This window comes from Acinonyx jubatus, chromosome E2 (genome assembly GCF_027475565.1).
Source record: "Acinonyx jubatus isolate Ajub_Pintada_27869175 chromosome E2, VMU_Ajub_asm_v1.0, whole genome shotgun sequence".
Lineage (NCBI taxonomy): Eukaryota > Metazoa > Chordata > Mammalia > Carnivora > Felidae > Acinonyx > Acinonyx jubatus.
In genome coordinates this window covers 26,235,472-26,250,180 of record NC_069396.1, presented here as the reverse complement: position 1 = coordinate 26,250,180, position 14,709 = coordinate 26,235,472, and the positions used below count along the sequence as shown (strand labels likewise).

At 40.2% G+C, this 14,709-nt stretch overlaps 1 protein-coding gene and 1 non-coding gene across 8 annotated transcripts in view; both read right to left on the bottom strand.

Moving 5' to 3' along the window:
* CNOT1 (CCR4-NOT transcription complex subunit 1) overlaps positions 1 to 14,709 on the bottom strand; it is a 101,495-nt gene that overhangs the window by 80,869 nt on the left and 5,917 nt on the right. Inside the window, exon 2 of one of the 7 annotated variants that reach the window (XM_053210351.1) lies at positions 12,584 to 12,687. The exons of the other annotated variants lie outside the window; for them this stretch is intronic. The gene's annotated coding sequence lies outside the window, so the exon portion shown is untranslated. The remainder of the gene's footprint in view (positions 1 to 12,583; positions 12,688 to 14,709) is intronic. 7 annotated transcript variants of the gene reach the window in all.
* On the bottom strand, positions 2,510 to 2,616 carry LOC113604437 (U6 spliceosomal RNA). The gene has a single exon (XR_003426380.1). It is a non-coding gene; the product is annotated as a U6 spliceosomal RNA (small nuclear RNA).

Sequence of the window (14,709 nt, the reverse complement as noted above, 5' to 3'; positions counted from 1 at the left end):
AGCCTGTATCAGATTGTGTCTCCCTCTATCTCTCTCTCTCTGCCCCTCCACTGCTCATGCTCTGTCTCTCTCTCAAAAATAAATAAACATTTAAAACAAAAAAATCAATAAAATAGGCAAACTTAAAAAAAAAAGCTTAAAGGCCTGAAATACTATATTTCAAATGGAATTATCAGGAGAAACGCTTTTTAAAAATCATTTCCTAACGGAGTTTAATGAAAGCCCTAGACTATACAATGAAAACTACAAGACAATGTTGAAAAAAAATTAAAGATGACACAAACAAGTGGAAGGACACTGTGTTAGAAGAGTTAATACTCTTAGACTACCCATGCCACCCAAAGCCACCTAGACTCAACACAAACCCTATGAAAGTCCCAATGGCATTTTTCACATAAATAGAAAAAAAAAAGTCCTAAAATTGGTATGGAACCATAAAAGACCCTCATGAGCCAAACAATCATGAGAAAGAACAAAAAAACCAGAGGCACCACAGTTCTTGATCCTATAGTAATTAAAACAGTATAGCATAAAAATAGACACAAAGATGAAAAGAACAGAGAGCCTAGAACTAAACCCTTGTATATACAGCTTACTAATATCTGATAAGTGGGACAAGAACAACCAATGGGGAAAGGACAGTCTCTTCAACAAACGCTGCTGGGGAAAACTAGAAAGCTACATGCAAAAAAATGGAAGTGGACCTCTATCTTACACACTCACAAAAATTAACTCAAAATGGATTAAAGACTTAAACAAAAGACCTGATACCACAAAGAAAACATACAAAATAAGCTCTTCAGTGCTGATCTTGGCAATGATGTTTTTGGGAGATCACACCAAAAAGCACAAACAACAAAAGAAAAAGAATCAACAAATGCGACATCAAAATTAAAAGCTTCTGCACAACAAAACAAACAACAAAATGAAAAGGCAACCTACAAAATTAGAGTATTTGCAAAACATGTACCAGATAAAGGGTTAACGTAAGAACTCATACAGGGACACCTGAGTAACTCAGTTGGTTGGGATTCCTTCCAACTCTTGATCTTCTTGGCTCAGGTCCCGATCTCACAGTTTCTTAGTTTGATCCCTGCCCTGGGCTCTTTGCTGATGGCTTAGAGCCTGTTTGGGATTGTCTCTCCTTCCCTCTGCCTCTTATCAGCTGTGCATTCTCTTTTTCTCTCTCTCTCAAAATAAACTTCAAAAATAAAAATTCAAACAACTCAGTAAAGATATTAAAAAAGCACAAACGATCCAATTAAAAAATAAGCAGAGGAACTGAACAAACATTTTCCCAAGGACGACATCAAAATAGCGAACAGGTATCTGCAAAGGTGCTCAACATCACTACTCATCAGAGAAAAGCATATCAAAATCAGAATAAAATATCATCTCACACCATTAAGAACAGCTAGCGACAAGAAGAGATAAGTGCTGGACAGGATATGGAGAAAAGGGAACTCTTGTGAACTGCTGGTGGGATTGTAAAGTGATTCCACCACTATGGAGAACAGTATGAAAGTTCCTCAAAATATTAATAAGAGGCACCTGGATGGCTCAGTTGGTTGAGTGTCCAAATCCTGATTTTGGTTCAGGTCCTGATCCCAGGGTTGTGAGATGGAGACCTGCGCATGGAACCTGTTTAAGATTCTCACCCACCCCTCCCTCTCCCCTTCCCCCGCTGTGTGAGTGTGCTCTCTCTTGTGTGCAAAATTTAAAAAATAAAATAAAAACCAAAACAAAAACTTATACAAGATATTGAGGCAGGGGCACCTGGGTGGCTCAGTCGGCTAAGCGTCTGACTTCAGCTCAGGTCATGATCTCATGGTTTCAAGCCCATGTCAGGCTCTGTGCTGACAGCTCAGAGCCTGGAGCCTGCTTCAGATTCTGTGTCTCCCCTTCTCTCTGCCCCTCCCATGTTCATACTCTGTCTCTGTTTCTAAATAATAAATGTTTAAAAATTTTAAATAAAGATATTGAGGCAAAGTTTTTTAATTAATTGGATATTATAAAAGTATTTAATAATTTTAGGTGTACTTTGGCTATGCAAGAATGTCTTAATTTGCAGGAGATGCATGCTCAAGTATTTGAGGTAAAACAGTTCAGTATAAATATATGAATAGAGATGGGAAAAATGGGTGAAGGGGAGTGGGATGTACAGGATTCCAGTTATAGAATAAATCACAAAAATGAAAGGTATATCATAGAGAATATAGTCAGTGGCATGGCAATAATGTTATATAATGACAGATGGTAGCAACACTTGTGGTGAACACAGAATAACATACGGTGTTGTCAAATCACTATGTTGTGCACCTGAAACTGATGTAACGGTGTGTCAACTGTACTCCAATAAAAAAATATATATGAATAACAGAGAAAATAGTTATGGTAAGATGTTAATTGCTGAATCTAGGAAGAAGTTACTGGCTGTTCACTGTACTATTAATTTCTCTGTACATGTGATTTTTTCTTTCTTAAAGACTTTACTTTGAGACATGATGGAAAAAATATGGAACACTGCATGAATTTGTGTGTCATCCTCATGCAGGGGCCGTGTTAATCTCCTCTGTATCGTATCAAGTCTAGTGTATGTGCTGCTGTAGGAAGCACAGGTGAAATTTTTAATAAAACTGGGGGTGATGATACGGCGCCTGGGTGGCTGAGTCAGGTTAAGCGTCCAACTTCAGCTCAGGTCGTGATCTCAGGGTTCATGAGTTCAAGCCCTGCATTGAGCTTTCTGCTGTCACCACAGAACCCGCTTCAGATTCTCTGTCCCCCTCTGTCTCTGCCCCTCCCAGGCTTGTTCTCTCTCTCAAAATAAATAATTTAAAAAAAAAAATTGGGGATGATGGGGTGCCTGGGTGGCTCAGTCAGTTAAGTGTCTGACTCTTGATTTTGGCTCAGGTCATGATCTCTCTCCCACTTCAGGCTGCACGCTGACAGTGCAGAGCCTACTTGGGATTCTCTTTCTCTTTCTCTCTGCGCCCCCCCCCCCCCCGCTTCCCTGTTCAGTGCTCTCTCAAAATAAATAAACTGTTTTAAAAAAAAAAAAAAACAAACAAACCAAGTTACTCTTAAAAAAAAAAAAAAAACTAGCGGCGCATGGGTGGCTCAGTCGGTTAAGCATCCGACTTCAGCTCAGGTCATGATCTCACGGTCCATGAGTTCGAGCCCCGCGGCGGGCTCTGTGCTGACAGCTCAGAGCCTGGAGCCTGCTTCAGATTCTGTGTCTCCCTCTCTCTCTGACCCTCCCCCATTCATGCTCTGTCTCTCTCTGTCTCAAAAATAAATAAACATTAAAAAAAATTTAAATATTTCAATTCTAGATCTTTGAATGACTCTAAAAATGTTTTTAAATGTATCAACTTTATTCATGCAAATGAGATCTCTCTTTGACGGTGACAGTCAATAATTTGAAGATTAAAATGTTATGTAGGCTTTGAAGCATAAAAACCAACATAAATCTGATTGCAGAAACAAGCTCAAATTCATTAAGCTTTCAAAATATTTTTTTAACTTTATTTATTTTGAGAGAAAGAGCAGGCAAGCAAGGGAGGGGCAGAGAAAGAGGGAGAGAGAATCACAAACAGGTCCCCCCCTGCCAGCACAGAGCCCGACTCTGGGCCCGAACTGATGGACCTTAAGATTATAACCTAAACTGAAATGAAGAGTCAGACATTTAACTGAATGAGCCACCCAAGTGCCCCTAAAATACTTTTAATGGAAAAACTATTATCATTCCTTATGAGGATTATATAAAATGTCCAAAATGATCTCTTTCCAGTTTATTCCAGTATACTTTATAAATATCTTCATTTGCTAAAGATGGCACTCTTATTAATTCAAACACTTGAGCCTAACTTTATGCCATGGACATAGCTTAGGTGCTATATATATATACCACAAGGGGCTTAATGGAATAAATACAGATTTTTACACTAAAACAATTATGGGGAAAAAAAATGTGTATAAAACTGGGAGATGAAGGGCACCTGGATGGCTTAGAAGAACGTATGACTTTTGATCTTGGGGTCACGTGTTCCAGACCCACATTGGGTGTAGAGATTACTTAAAACACACATACACACACACACACACACACACACACCCCTGAGGCACCTGGGTGGCTCAGTCAGTTAAGTGTCCAACTCTTGATTTCAGCTCAGGTCACAATCTCATGGCCCTTTTTTTTTTTAAACATTTATTCAACTTTGAGAGACAGAAACAGCGTGAGTGGGGAAGGAGCAGAGAGAGAGGGAGACACAGAATCTGAAGCAGGCTCCAGGATCTGAGCTGTCAGCAACAGAGCCCGATGCAGGGCTTGAACCCATGGACCACGGGATCATGACCTGAGCTCAAGTTGGACACTTAACCAACTGAGCCACCCAGGCACCCCATGATCTCATGCCTCTTGAGTTTGAGCCCTGCATCAAGCTCTGTGCTGACAGCTCACAGCCTGGAGCCTGCTTCAGATCTGGGTCTCCCTCTCTCTCTGCCCCTCCCCCGCTCATGCTCGGTTGGTCTCTCTCTCTCAAAAATAAATATTTAAAAAAGAAATAAAAACCGCTGACTCCTAAGCACCACCCTACATCAAGATAATCAAAATCCTCAAGGAAAGAGTACAGGGGCACCTGAGTGGCTTAGTGAGTTACCGGCTCAGGTCATCATCTCACAGTTTGTGGGTTTGAGCCCCACATCAGACTCTGTGCTGACAGCTAGGAGGCTGGAGCCTGCTTTGGATTCTGTGTGTTTCTCTCAAAAATAAAATAAACATTAAAAAAATAAAAAGAATACAGAAGATTGTATTTTAAATATACTCTGCAGGTGATTCTTATGTATTTTAAAAGTTGAGAACCACTAAACTTACTAATGGCTTTGGGAAACGTTTTTAGAAAGTTTACCAAACTTTAATGCAATCTCTACTAAGTGACAAGGAAAGCCCTTCACATCTATTCCCTTTTCTCCCCTCAACTTCTACCAGTTCGGCCAAAGACATCTCTGTAAAGGCAATTTGGTCTCCCATTGCACTGACTGATGCTAGCAATCTTGGTAGTACGACCTAACTTGCTCTAGAATTAAATATCAACAAGTACTTTAAGAAGCCAAATAGGCCTGGGGCATCTGGGTGGCTCAGCGGGTTAAGGGTCTGACTCCCGCTCAGGTCAAAAATCTCAGGGTTTGTGGGTTCGAGCCCTATGTCAGGCTCTGTACTGGACACCATGGAGTCTGAAGCCTGCTTCAAATTGTGCCTCCCTCGCTCTCTGACCCTCCCCCATTCACACTCTGTCTTTCTCAAAAACAAACATTAAAAAAAAGAAGCCACTATCAACAACAGCCGAAGTATGGAAAGAGCCCAAATGTCCATCAGTGGATGAATGGATAAAGATGTGGTATATATATATACAATGGAGTATTACTCGGCAATCAAAAAGAATGAAATCTTGCCATTTGCAACTATGTGGATGGAACAAGAGGGTATTATGCTAAGTGAAATTAGTCAGAGAAAGACAAATATCATATGACTTCATTCATATGAGGACTTTAGGATACAAAACAGATGAACATAAGGGAAGGGAAGTAAAAATAATATAAAAACAGGGAGGGGGACAAAACATAAGAGACTCTTAAATATGGAGAACAAACTTGAGGGTTAGTGCAGGGGTTGTAGGAGGGGGGATGGGCTAAATGGGTAAGGGGCATTAAGGAATCTACTGAAATCATTGTTTCACTATATGCTAACTAATTTGGATGTAAATTTTTAAAAATTAAACATAAAATTAAAAAAAGAGAGACAGAGACAACATGAGTGGGGGAGGGGCAGAGGGAGGAGAGAGAATCCCAAGCAGGCTCCGCACTGTTAGTACAGAGCCCAACGCAGGGCTTGAACTCATAAAACCATGAGACCATGACCTGAACTGAAACCAAGAGTCAGATGCTTAACTGCCTGAGTCACCCAGGCACCCCTAATTTTAACTAATCTTAGTATAAATTTAAATAGCCTCATGTGGATAGTGGTTACCATACTGGCCAATGTTGCAAACTCCTAATGACCCATATAAATCGGGGAAGGTATCTTATTCTAGCATTCAGAAACAACCAATACCAATTTTCCCAGATGCCCCACTTTCCCCCTTGGTTTCCTTAAAAGGGAGAGCTCATTATTTTCTATGGGACTTTATAAGCAACAAAATCACTGACTCAAAATATTCATCCCAATTTATTTTTTAAATTAAAATTTTTTTTTATTTTAGAGAGTAAGCACACACACACAAGGAGAGGGGCAGAAAGGGGGAGAGAGGGAATCTCAAGCAGCCTTTAAGCTCAGCACAGAGCTCGACGTGGGATGCCATCCCACAACCCTGGGCTCATGACCTGAGCCAAAATCATGAGTCAAAGCTCAACTAACTGAGCCACCCATGTGCCCCTACTTATTTTTAATTGAAGTGTTTTTATTTTATGTACAATGAGTTGCATTAAGGTAGGTATCCTGGGTATCTGCAGTTAAGGGAGGTATCTTGGATGACCCATTCAAGGAAGTTCACTTAATGTAACTTAATGAAGCCTATATCCTTCACGGACTGACGGAAATACTGGCAGCACATACTGAGAGTGTATTTCTGGGTCAGACCCTGCTGGTTCCAGCAAATGCAGCAAGAATGAGACCCCTGGCCAAATTTCCTCAGATGGCTCCAGTACAGCTGTTGGTGACCCATTTTGCTCTCAGATGCAATGAGGCAAAAGGCCACAGCAATCTTTAATACTCCTCCAAGAGGCAGAGATTCTAGATTTATAGTACACAGCTCCAATCCATTCATCCAAAATGGTTTACTTATTAAATTCTTAAATATAATTACTGTGTACAAAATAGGATAACTTATCCCAGTACAATCACAATACTTAAACAGAATTGTTCTAAGCATTTTATGTATATTAGTTTATTTAAACCTGGTAACTCTTTGAGGAAGGTATTATCCCAAGTTTATAGCTGAAGAATAGTTTAAATGGCAATTGCTAATAGAATTTTAAAGACAGTATTTAACAGAACTTTAAAGAATTGGGCAGTAGAGGTAAGAGGATTTAAAAATGAACAAAAATCCTTGTATTGCACCTTCAAAATCATTAAGAGTCTAAATAAGTGTTTTAATACCAAGTCCTAAAACAAACAGTTCCTGATAGGAGTATCTCCAACCTTTAGGATGAATAGTAAGAGTTTTAGACCACTTAATCCCCAATTCTGTACTGAATACTCAGGAATCATCTTTTTTTCCCCCCAGGAATCATCTTTAATCCATTCCTTTTTCATCCAGGAAATGAACAACTCTTTAAAAACGTATCAAGTGAAAAAGGCCTAAATATCCCCCTAAAAGTGCAATGGTTAAGTAAATCATAAAAAGGAATACTATCTATAGGGAGGAAAGCAAGTTTCAGAACAGCATTGTGTATATATATGTCCTTATATGTAGAGTATCCAGAATGATACAAAAATAACTATCTGAAAAGTTAGATGAAAGGAGATAAGAAGGGAACTGAACTTTTTTTCCCTACTGAAATACAAATGTAATTTTCAAAGACAAAATATTAGGCCAACAAAATTTTGCATATTCCAATTTTGCATATTCTCTATACAAAATCCCTTTTGATGGAGACCATTCACCTCACTTACTGAGCAGAAAAGAGTTAACATAGAAGGCCTGCGACTGCTATCCTTAGGAAGACATGCCAGGTTGGCCAGTGGCTAGTGTGAGAACCTGGATTTGGGGAAAACTAATCCCCATTCCAAGAGCTAATAAGAGTGGCTCACTGTGACTAAACTGTACCAAAAAATGTGGTTCATGTGTAACACCTACCTTCCCTCCAGGAACCTGGAATTTTAATGGGTGACAGGCAGAAGGTGCCTATAACAATCCTAGGCACTGTGTCTCTCAGGAGCTTCGCTGCTGGGCAACAGTTTGCACATACGTGTTGTCACAATTCCTTGTTGAAGGAATTAAGTGTGTCTGATGTGACTCTACTGGGAAAGGCACTGGGAGAGGTTCAGCTTTGGAAGCATGAGTCCAGTTTCCTCAGACTTCACCTCATATGCCTTTTCCCTTTGCTGATTTTGCTTTGTATCCTTTTGCTGTAATAAATCACGGTCCTAAATACAATCCCCACACACTAACCCTGACAGTGGCCAAAATGAAATGTCTTCTGGAGGTAACTAAGACCCATTTTGTGGCTTTCTTCTCTTTTATGTATAGAACCCCCATCTCAGACTTCTAGATTTTATCATAAAGATGATCCTAGAAGCTACATAAATTGGTTTAAGTATATTTTAGGGAATAAGGGAGTAGGAGAGACTAGGTAGATGCTTACCAAATCTGTTTCCTCTCCCTGGCTAAACAGCTAGACTACATTTCTCAGCCTTTCTTGCATAGGTGTGGCCAAGATTCTAAGTTCTAGCCAATAAAACGCAGGCCAAAAATGATACCAGCCACTTCTGGACCTTGTCCATAAAACCTCATACTCATGACCCTCTGGTTTTATCACCATCTGCCAGCTAAACAAAGAGGACTCCCTCTAGAGAAAAACAATGCCACAAGATGGAAGAAGCCTGGGTTCCTGAATTACCACACAGAAGGCAACCTAATGAACACTCAATGAAAGTTATCTGAGGAAAGTTATCGGAGTATAAATGTCTACTCTGTTAAGCCACTGATATCTTGGGGTTGTTTATTACGTTAATCTGCTTTGCATACTAACAGACGGCATGATCTGGTAAACATTTTTAGAAGCTACTCTTGACAATGCAAAATACTGAGAAAGAGGAGGTCACAAGGAAATTTGATAATATTAAGAGGGAGGGGCGCCTAGGTGGCTCAGTTGGTTAAGCATCCGACTCTTGAATTCAGCTCAGGCCATGATCTCACAGCTTCAGTTCGAGCCGCGCATCGAGCTGTCTGCTGTCAGCACAGAGCCTGCTTCAGATCCTCTGTTCCCCACCCCCTACCCCTGCCCTGCTCAAGCACACGTTCTCTCATCTCTCAAAAATAAACAACAAAAGATTATAGGGAAAGCAAAGTGAATGCATTCAAGAGAGAACTGCAAGGACTCTCTGAAACTGTGAATAAGCAAGACAAGTGAAGGAAAAGGAGCAGTCAAATATATTTCCACTAAGCACCTGGATTCCACTTACTCCTGACATGAAACAACTAAGAGAATACATGGCAAGAAAGAAAATCAAGAATTCAATTTGGACAGGACTATGAATTACAGCCTGCAACATAGCAAGGGTGAGCTACAAATAATAGATCTGGGAGTCATCGACATATAAAAAAAAAAAAAAAAAAAGATGGGATAGAACTACAGAATGAAAATAAGAGCGTCTAGAGAGAATCCTAAGGAAGCTTAGTATTTCAGGGTGGATAAAGAGGAACTCAAGAAAGGAAATGAAGAGTAGCCTGAGAAGTGGAAAAAACTTAGAATGCATAATATCAGAAACCAAGCAAAGACCTCTACTTAGTGGTAGTAAGTAAAACCTACAAACAGCATCCCTAAAGAGAGCCTTAAGGATGAACCTTCACCAAATGTCCATTGTGGCAGACAGCCTCTAAAACAACCCCAACAATCCCTAAAAGGTCTATCCTTATGTAATCCCCTCCCCTTATGAGTGGGATGGACCTTAAGTGTAGCTTCAAAAGAAGGAAATAGTCATTTCCAAGTGTACGTTACAAAAAAGACTGACTTCTGTCTTGTTTACCTCTCTCTGAGCCTATGTTCTAAGCAAGCTGCCATGCTGTGAGTATGGAAAAGACACATGTGGCAAGCAACTGATATCTCCAAACCAACAGCAAGAATTTGAAGCCAGACAAATGCCACGTGAGTGAGCTTGTAAGATCTCTCCACCCTTCAGCCTTGAGATGACTGCAGCCCGTTAATACTTGCATTGGAACTCTGTGAAAGACACTGAGCCAGAAGTACCTAGCCAAGCTGTGCCTTAGAAATAAAGAACAAGAAAGGTTAAATAGCTAAATTCAGAGGTATTTTGTCATGCAGTAATTGATAACTAATATACCTGTAGTCTGCAGAAATCATGGAATACTTGCATTGGAACTTGCATTGGAACTCTGTGAAAGACACTGAGCCAGAAGTACCTAGCCAAGCTGTGCCTTAGAAATAAAGAACAAGAAAGGTTAAATAGCTAAATTCGGAGGAATTTTGTCATGCAGTAATTGATAACTAATATACCTGTAGTCTGCAGAAATCATGGGGGGAAAGATTTTTTTTTTAGGTTTATTTACTTTGAGAGAGATAGAGCACATGGGGAGGGGCAGAGAGAGAGGGAGAAAGAGAATCCCAAGCAAGCTCCGCACTGTCAGCACAGAGCCAGACGCGAGGCTCAATCCCACGGGATATGAGCTGAAATCAAGAGTTGGACACTTAACCAACTGAGCCACCCAGGTGCCCCCATGGGGGAAAGATTTTAAAAGGTATAGCTGGCAGTATACCAAAACTATATAGAAATTATAAATTATCAGAAATAGCAACTAACGGATCATTGATAACCTTCAAGGGGAAAGTTAGTGACTACCAGAAGGTAGGCCAAGACGCCTCCATAAAGTGGACAATGCATCAGGTAATAAGACCAGGGCCTACTTCAAGCCCCAGCCCCTCCAAAACCTCCCAAGCCACTTCAGATCATCTACAGGCTAATCTACCTCCTCTCCCCTTCAATATGTATGATGCACTATTAAAATTAGGGGCACCTGGGTGGCTCAATCAGTTAAGCATCCGACTCTGGCTCAGGTCATGATCTCACGGTTTGTGGGTTCGAGCCCCACATCAGGCTCTGTGCTGACAGCTCCAAGCCTGCAGCCTGCTTTGGATTCTGCGTCTCCCTCTCCCTCAGCCCCTCCCCTTCCTATGCTCTCTTTCTCTCTCTAAAATAAACATTAGAATTTTTTAATTTAATCAAACTGTTCACTATTGTTTCATGTGTATTATCCTTTATATCAGGCTCCCGTAGACATGCCTTGGGTTTTATTCCATAGCTCTTCCTCACCATCACTGCCAACCAATCAGCTTTGAGGGCACTGAAAACATTCCAGAACTGTGAAAAATACAATACCAATATTAATTTCTAGGACCCTAAAATATAATTTGACTAGGCCTAACAAAAAGGAAAATGTAGCCCAAGTTTGGCAAAGTTCTTCCACCTTCATCACCCATGAAATGGAGATAATTTTCCACAATCTCATTTCACGTTGGTTTGTCTTTAACTGTAGAAGCATCTTTACATTATGTATCACTAAAAAAGTTTACTTAATAGTATTTTTCTTAGGACAAGATGCATCCCAATTTCAGAGATGTTAAAATGTTGAAAATTTGTTTTATGATCCGTGAAATCTGTTATTCCTTCTCTTTACGCAGTCTTCTCATATGTGCCACTGTGAAATTAAATTTAAGTAACTTGTGATTTACACCAATAATAATTGGCTCTAAATTAAATAAAATAATCCTGACAAAAATCTGAACCTCAAGAGGGTATTTACTGGAATAAACTAGAAAGCAGTGTAATCTCCAAAAGTTTTTGTTTTCTTTTTAATTTTTATATTGGGGTGGGGGGAGGCAGGGGAGAGGGGCAGAGAGAGAGAATGAATCTCAAACAGGCTCCTCACTCAATACAGAGGCCAAAGCAGGGCTCAATCCCAGGACCCTGGGATCATGACCTGAACTGAAACCAACCAACACTCAACTGACTGAACCAGCCAAGCGCACCTGCTAAAACATTCTGAAATGCTTAAATTTTTTTTTTTTAACATTTATTTATTTCTGAGAGACAGAGAGACAGAGCGTGATTATGGTAGGGGCAGAGAGAGAAGGAGACACAGAATCCAAAACAGGCTCCAGGCTCCGAGCTGTCAGCAGAGCCCGACGCAGGGCTCGAACCCACAGACCGCGAGATCATGACCTGAGCTGAAGTCGGCCGTTCAACCAACTGAGCCACCCAGGCGCCCCTTAAATGCTTGAGTGGGAGAGCCACTAGCACACAATGAGAATTAGAGATGAAATAAACATCACACAAAGGACAGCACCACCAACAAAGAATTATCCTGCCCAAACACCAACAGTGCCCTTGCTGAGAAAATGGCTTTTGCATCCACTTTCCGTAAGGTGAGCCCTAGATGTGAACACCTCAGGTATGGCTTTCTACAAAGTTAACACAAAGCCAAGCACAACTTAAATTCATCAGATGATAGAAATAGTGTATCGCTTTCGTGAACTGGCTACCACAACTTATCAGAGAAACAGTTTATGCACTATATGCACTAACTCAGCCAACTATTTGTTGAGTACTGACTGTGTGTCAGGTATTTAAGATACATCCGTGAAGAGACATACACATATGCCTGCATTCCCACTGGAGGTGAGAAATAGTAATCATTAGAAATTATAAAACATGTCAGGAGATGCTAAGTACTATAGAAAAAAAAAAAACATCAGGGTAAAAGTGAGCCAGAGGACAGGAGGGATGCAATTTAAGTTTTCTGACGGTGGTCAGAGTGAGCCTTATTGAGAAAGAAGTCTTTAAGCAAACTTAAAAGGAGCTGAGGGGTTCAGCCATGCACATATCTGAGAGAATGTTCCAGGCAGAAGGATCAACCAGTTGGTGCACAGGCTTCCTAAGAGACTGCGTGGCATCTGTAAGGCAAAGCAAGGAGGTCAAGTGTAGTTGAAGGAAACCAACTGGGTGGACAGGGGTGATAAGTTAGGGGGAAATGGAGAATACATGAGTAGGTATAGAGCAGAGTTAAATTCTGTAGGTAATTAAAGGACTCTGGCTTTTATGAAAGACAAATGGAGAATCAACAGATGGTCCTGAACAGGACAACATGATATGACTTTTAAAATACAAGAATTACTCTAGGGGCGCCTGGGTGGCTCAGTCGGTTAAGCGTCCGACTTCAGCGCAGGTCACGATCTCACGGTCCATGAGTTCGAGCCCCGCGTCGGGCTCTGGGCTGATGGCTCAGAGCCTGGAGCCTGCTTCTGATTCTGTGTCTCCCTCTCTCTCTGCCCTCCCCCATTCATGCTCTGTCTCTCTCTGTCTCAAAAATAAATAAACGTTAAAAAAAAAAAATTAAAAAAAATAAAATAAAATACAAGAATTACTCTAGATGATGAACTGAGAAGCAAGGGTAGAAGCGAGGTAGATAATAATAGCACATTAAGAGACAATTAGTCACTGAAACTCAACACAGAACTCTACAAAGCTATATACAAATATGCCAAAACTAAGTTAGTATATCAAGATATACCAATGTTTTGTGGTTGCCAGAGAACTTGAGGGCTTACTGATACAGGAGTGACTAAATACTTTCATGTAATTTCTACATTTTACATTTAGATACATGATCTCAACTTCTGTAATCTTTGGCATATTTGTCTGTTTGAAAAGGGAAGGGGAAATTTCTTAAGATTTTTTTTTAACGTTTATTTTTGAGAGACAGTGTGAGTGGGGGAGGGGCAGAGAGGGAGACCCAGAATTTGAAGTAGGCTCCAGGCTCTGAGCTGTCAGCACAGAGCCTGACATGGGGCTCGAACTCACAAACATTGAGATCATGACCTGAGCTGAAGTCCGCCGCTTAACCAACTGAGCCACTCAGGTGCCCCTCTTTTTTAAGATTTTATTTTTAAGTTATCTCTACCCCCAACATGGTGCTTGAACCTACAACCTTGAGAGACCAAGAGTCACACATTCCTCCAACTGAGCCAGCCAGGGACCCCTTTTTTGTTAACATTACTTTTCTATTTCTTTATATACAGATGATAGATTTTTCTTTTTAAGTAATCTCTACACCCAAAGTGGGGCTTGAACTCATGACCCCAAGATCAAGTGTCACAGGCTCTACCAACTGAGCCAGCCATCTGCTTTAGGAAAGGGGAATATTCTTAACAGTGGGCATATACATGGTAGACTTAACTCTCCATTACCCAAACTAAAGAGTAAAAACCAAGTGTAAATAAGCCAATCATGAACATCCCAAAATTATGTATTACTGAGGTCAGAAAAGCCTAGTATAAAACTTGTTTTTCAGAACCCAGCTGACAAGGGATAAGGAAATATCCAAAGGCATAATGGTCAACAAATAGTAAATAGGTATGAAATAATAACAAATGGGGCATGAGCTAACTTGTTTCCTAACCATGCCACTTTACACAAGCAATTTTTACTCAATTCAATAGAATCTTAAAGATGTTAAAGAACATTTAACAGCCTCTTGTGGATATTTTCAGAATTTTACAAAACTTAATCCAATCCATACATCAGCATAGTTTGAAATACTGTTAGTGTTAGCAAATAAATCTTTTTTTTTTTAAGTAAGCTCTTCACCCAATGTAGGGCTTGAACTCATGACCCCGAGACCAAGAGACCCATACTCTACAGACTGAGTCAGCCAGGCACCCCCAATAAATCCCTATTTTTAAAAAACTGAGAAAGTGGAGAACCAGAAGAGTATGCCTACTCCAAAGTCAGAAAGGAATCAAGTTTTTGACTTGGAATCAACTAAATATTCAGAAGCATCTTCCCAGAAATAACTGCAAAACTGTAAAGCAATATAGTGTATAATATACTCAATTACTAAAAGATAACTGAGAATCCTTCATGGAGCTACTTTAAAAATGTAACTACACCAAGAGAACATATTTGTTCTAACAAAT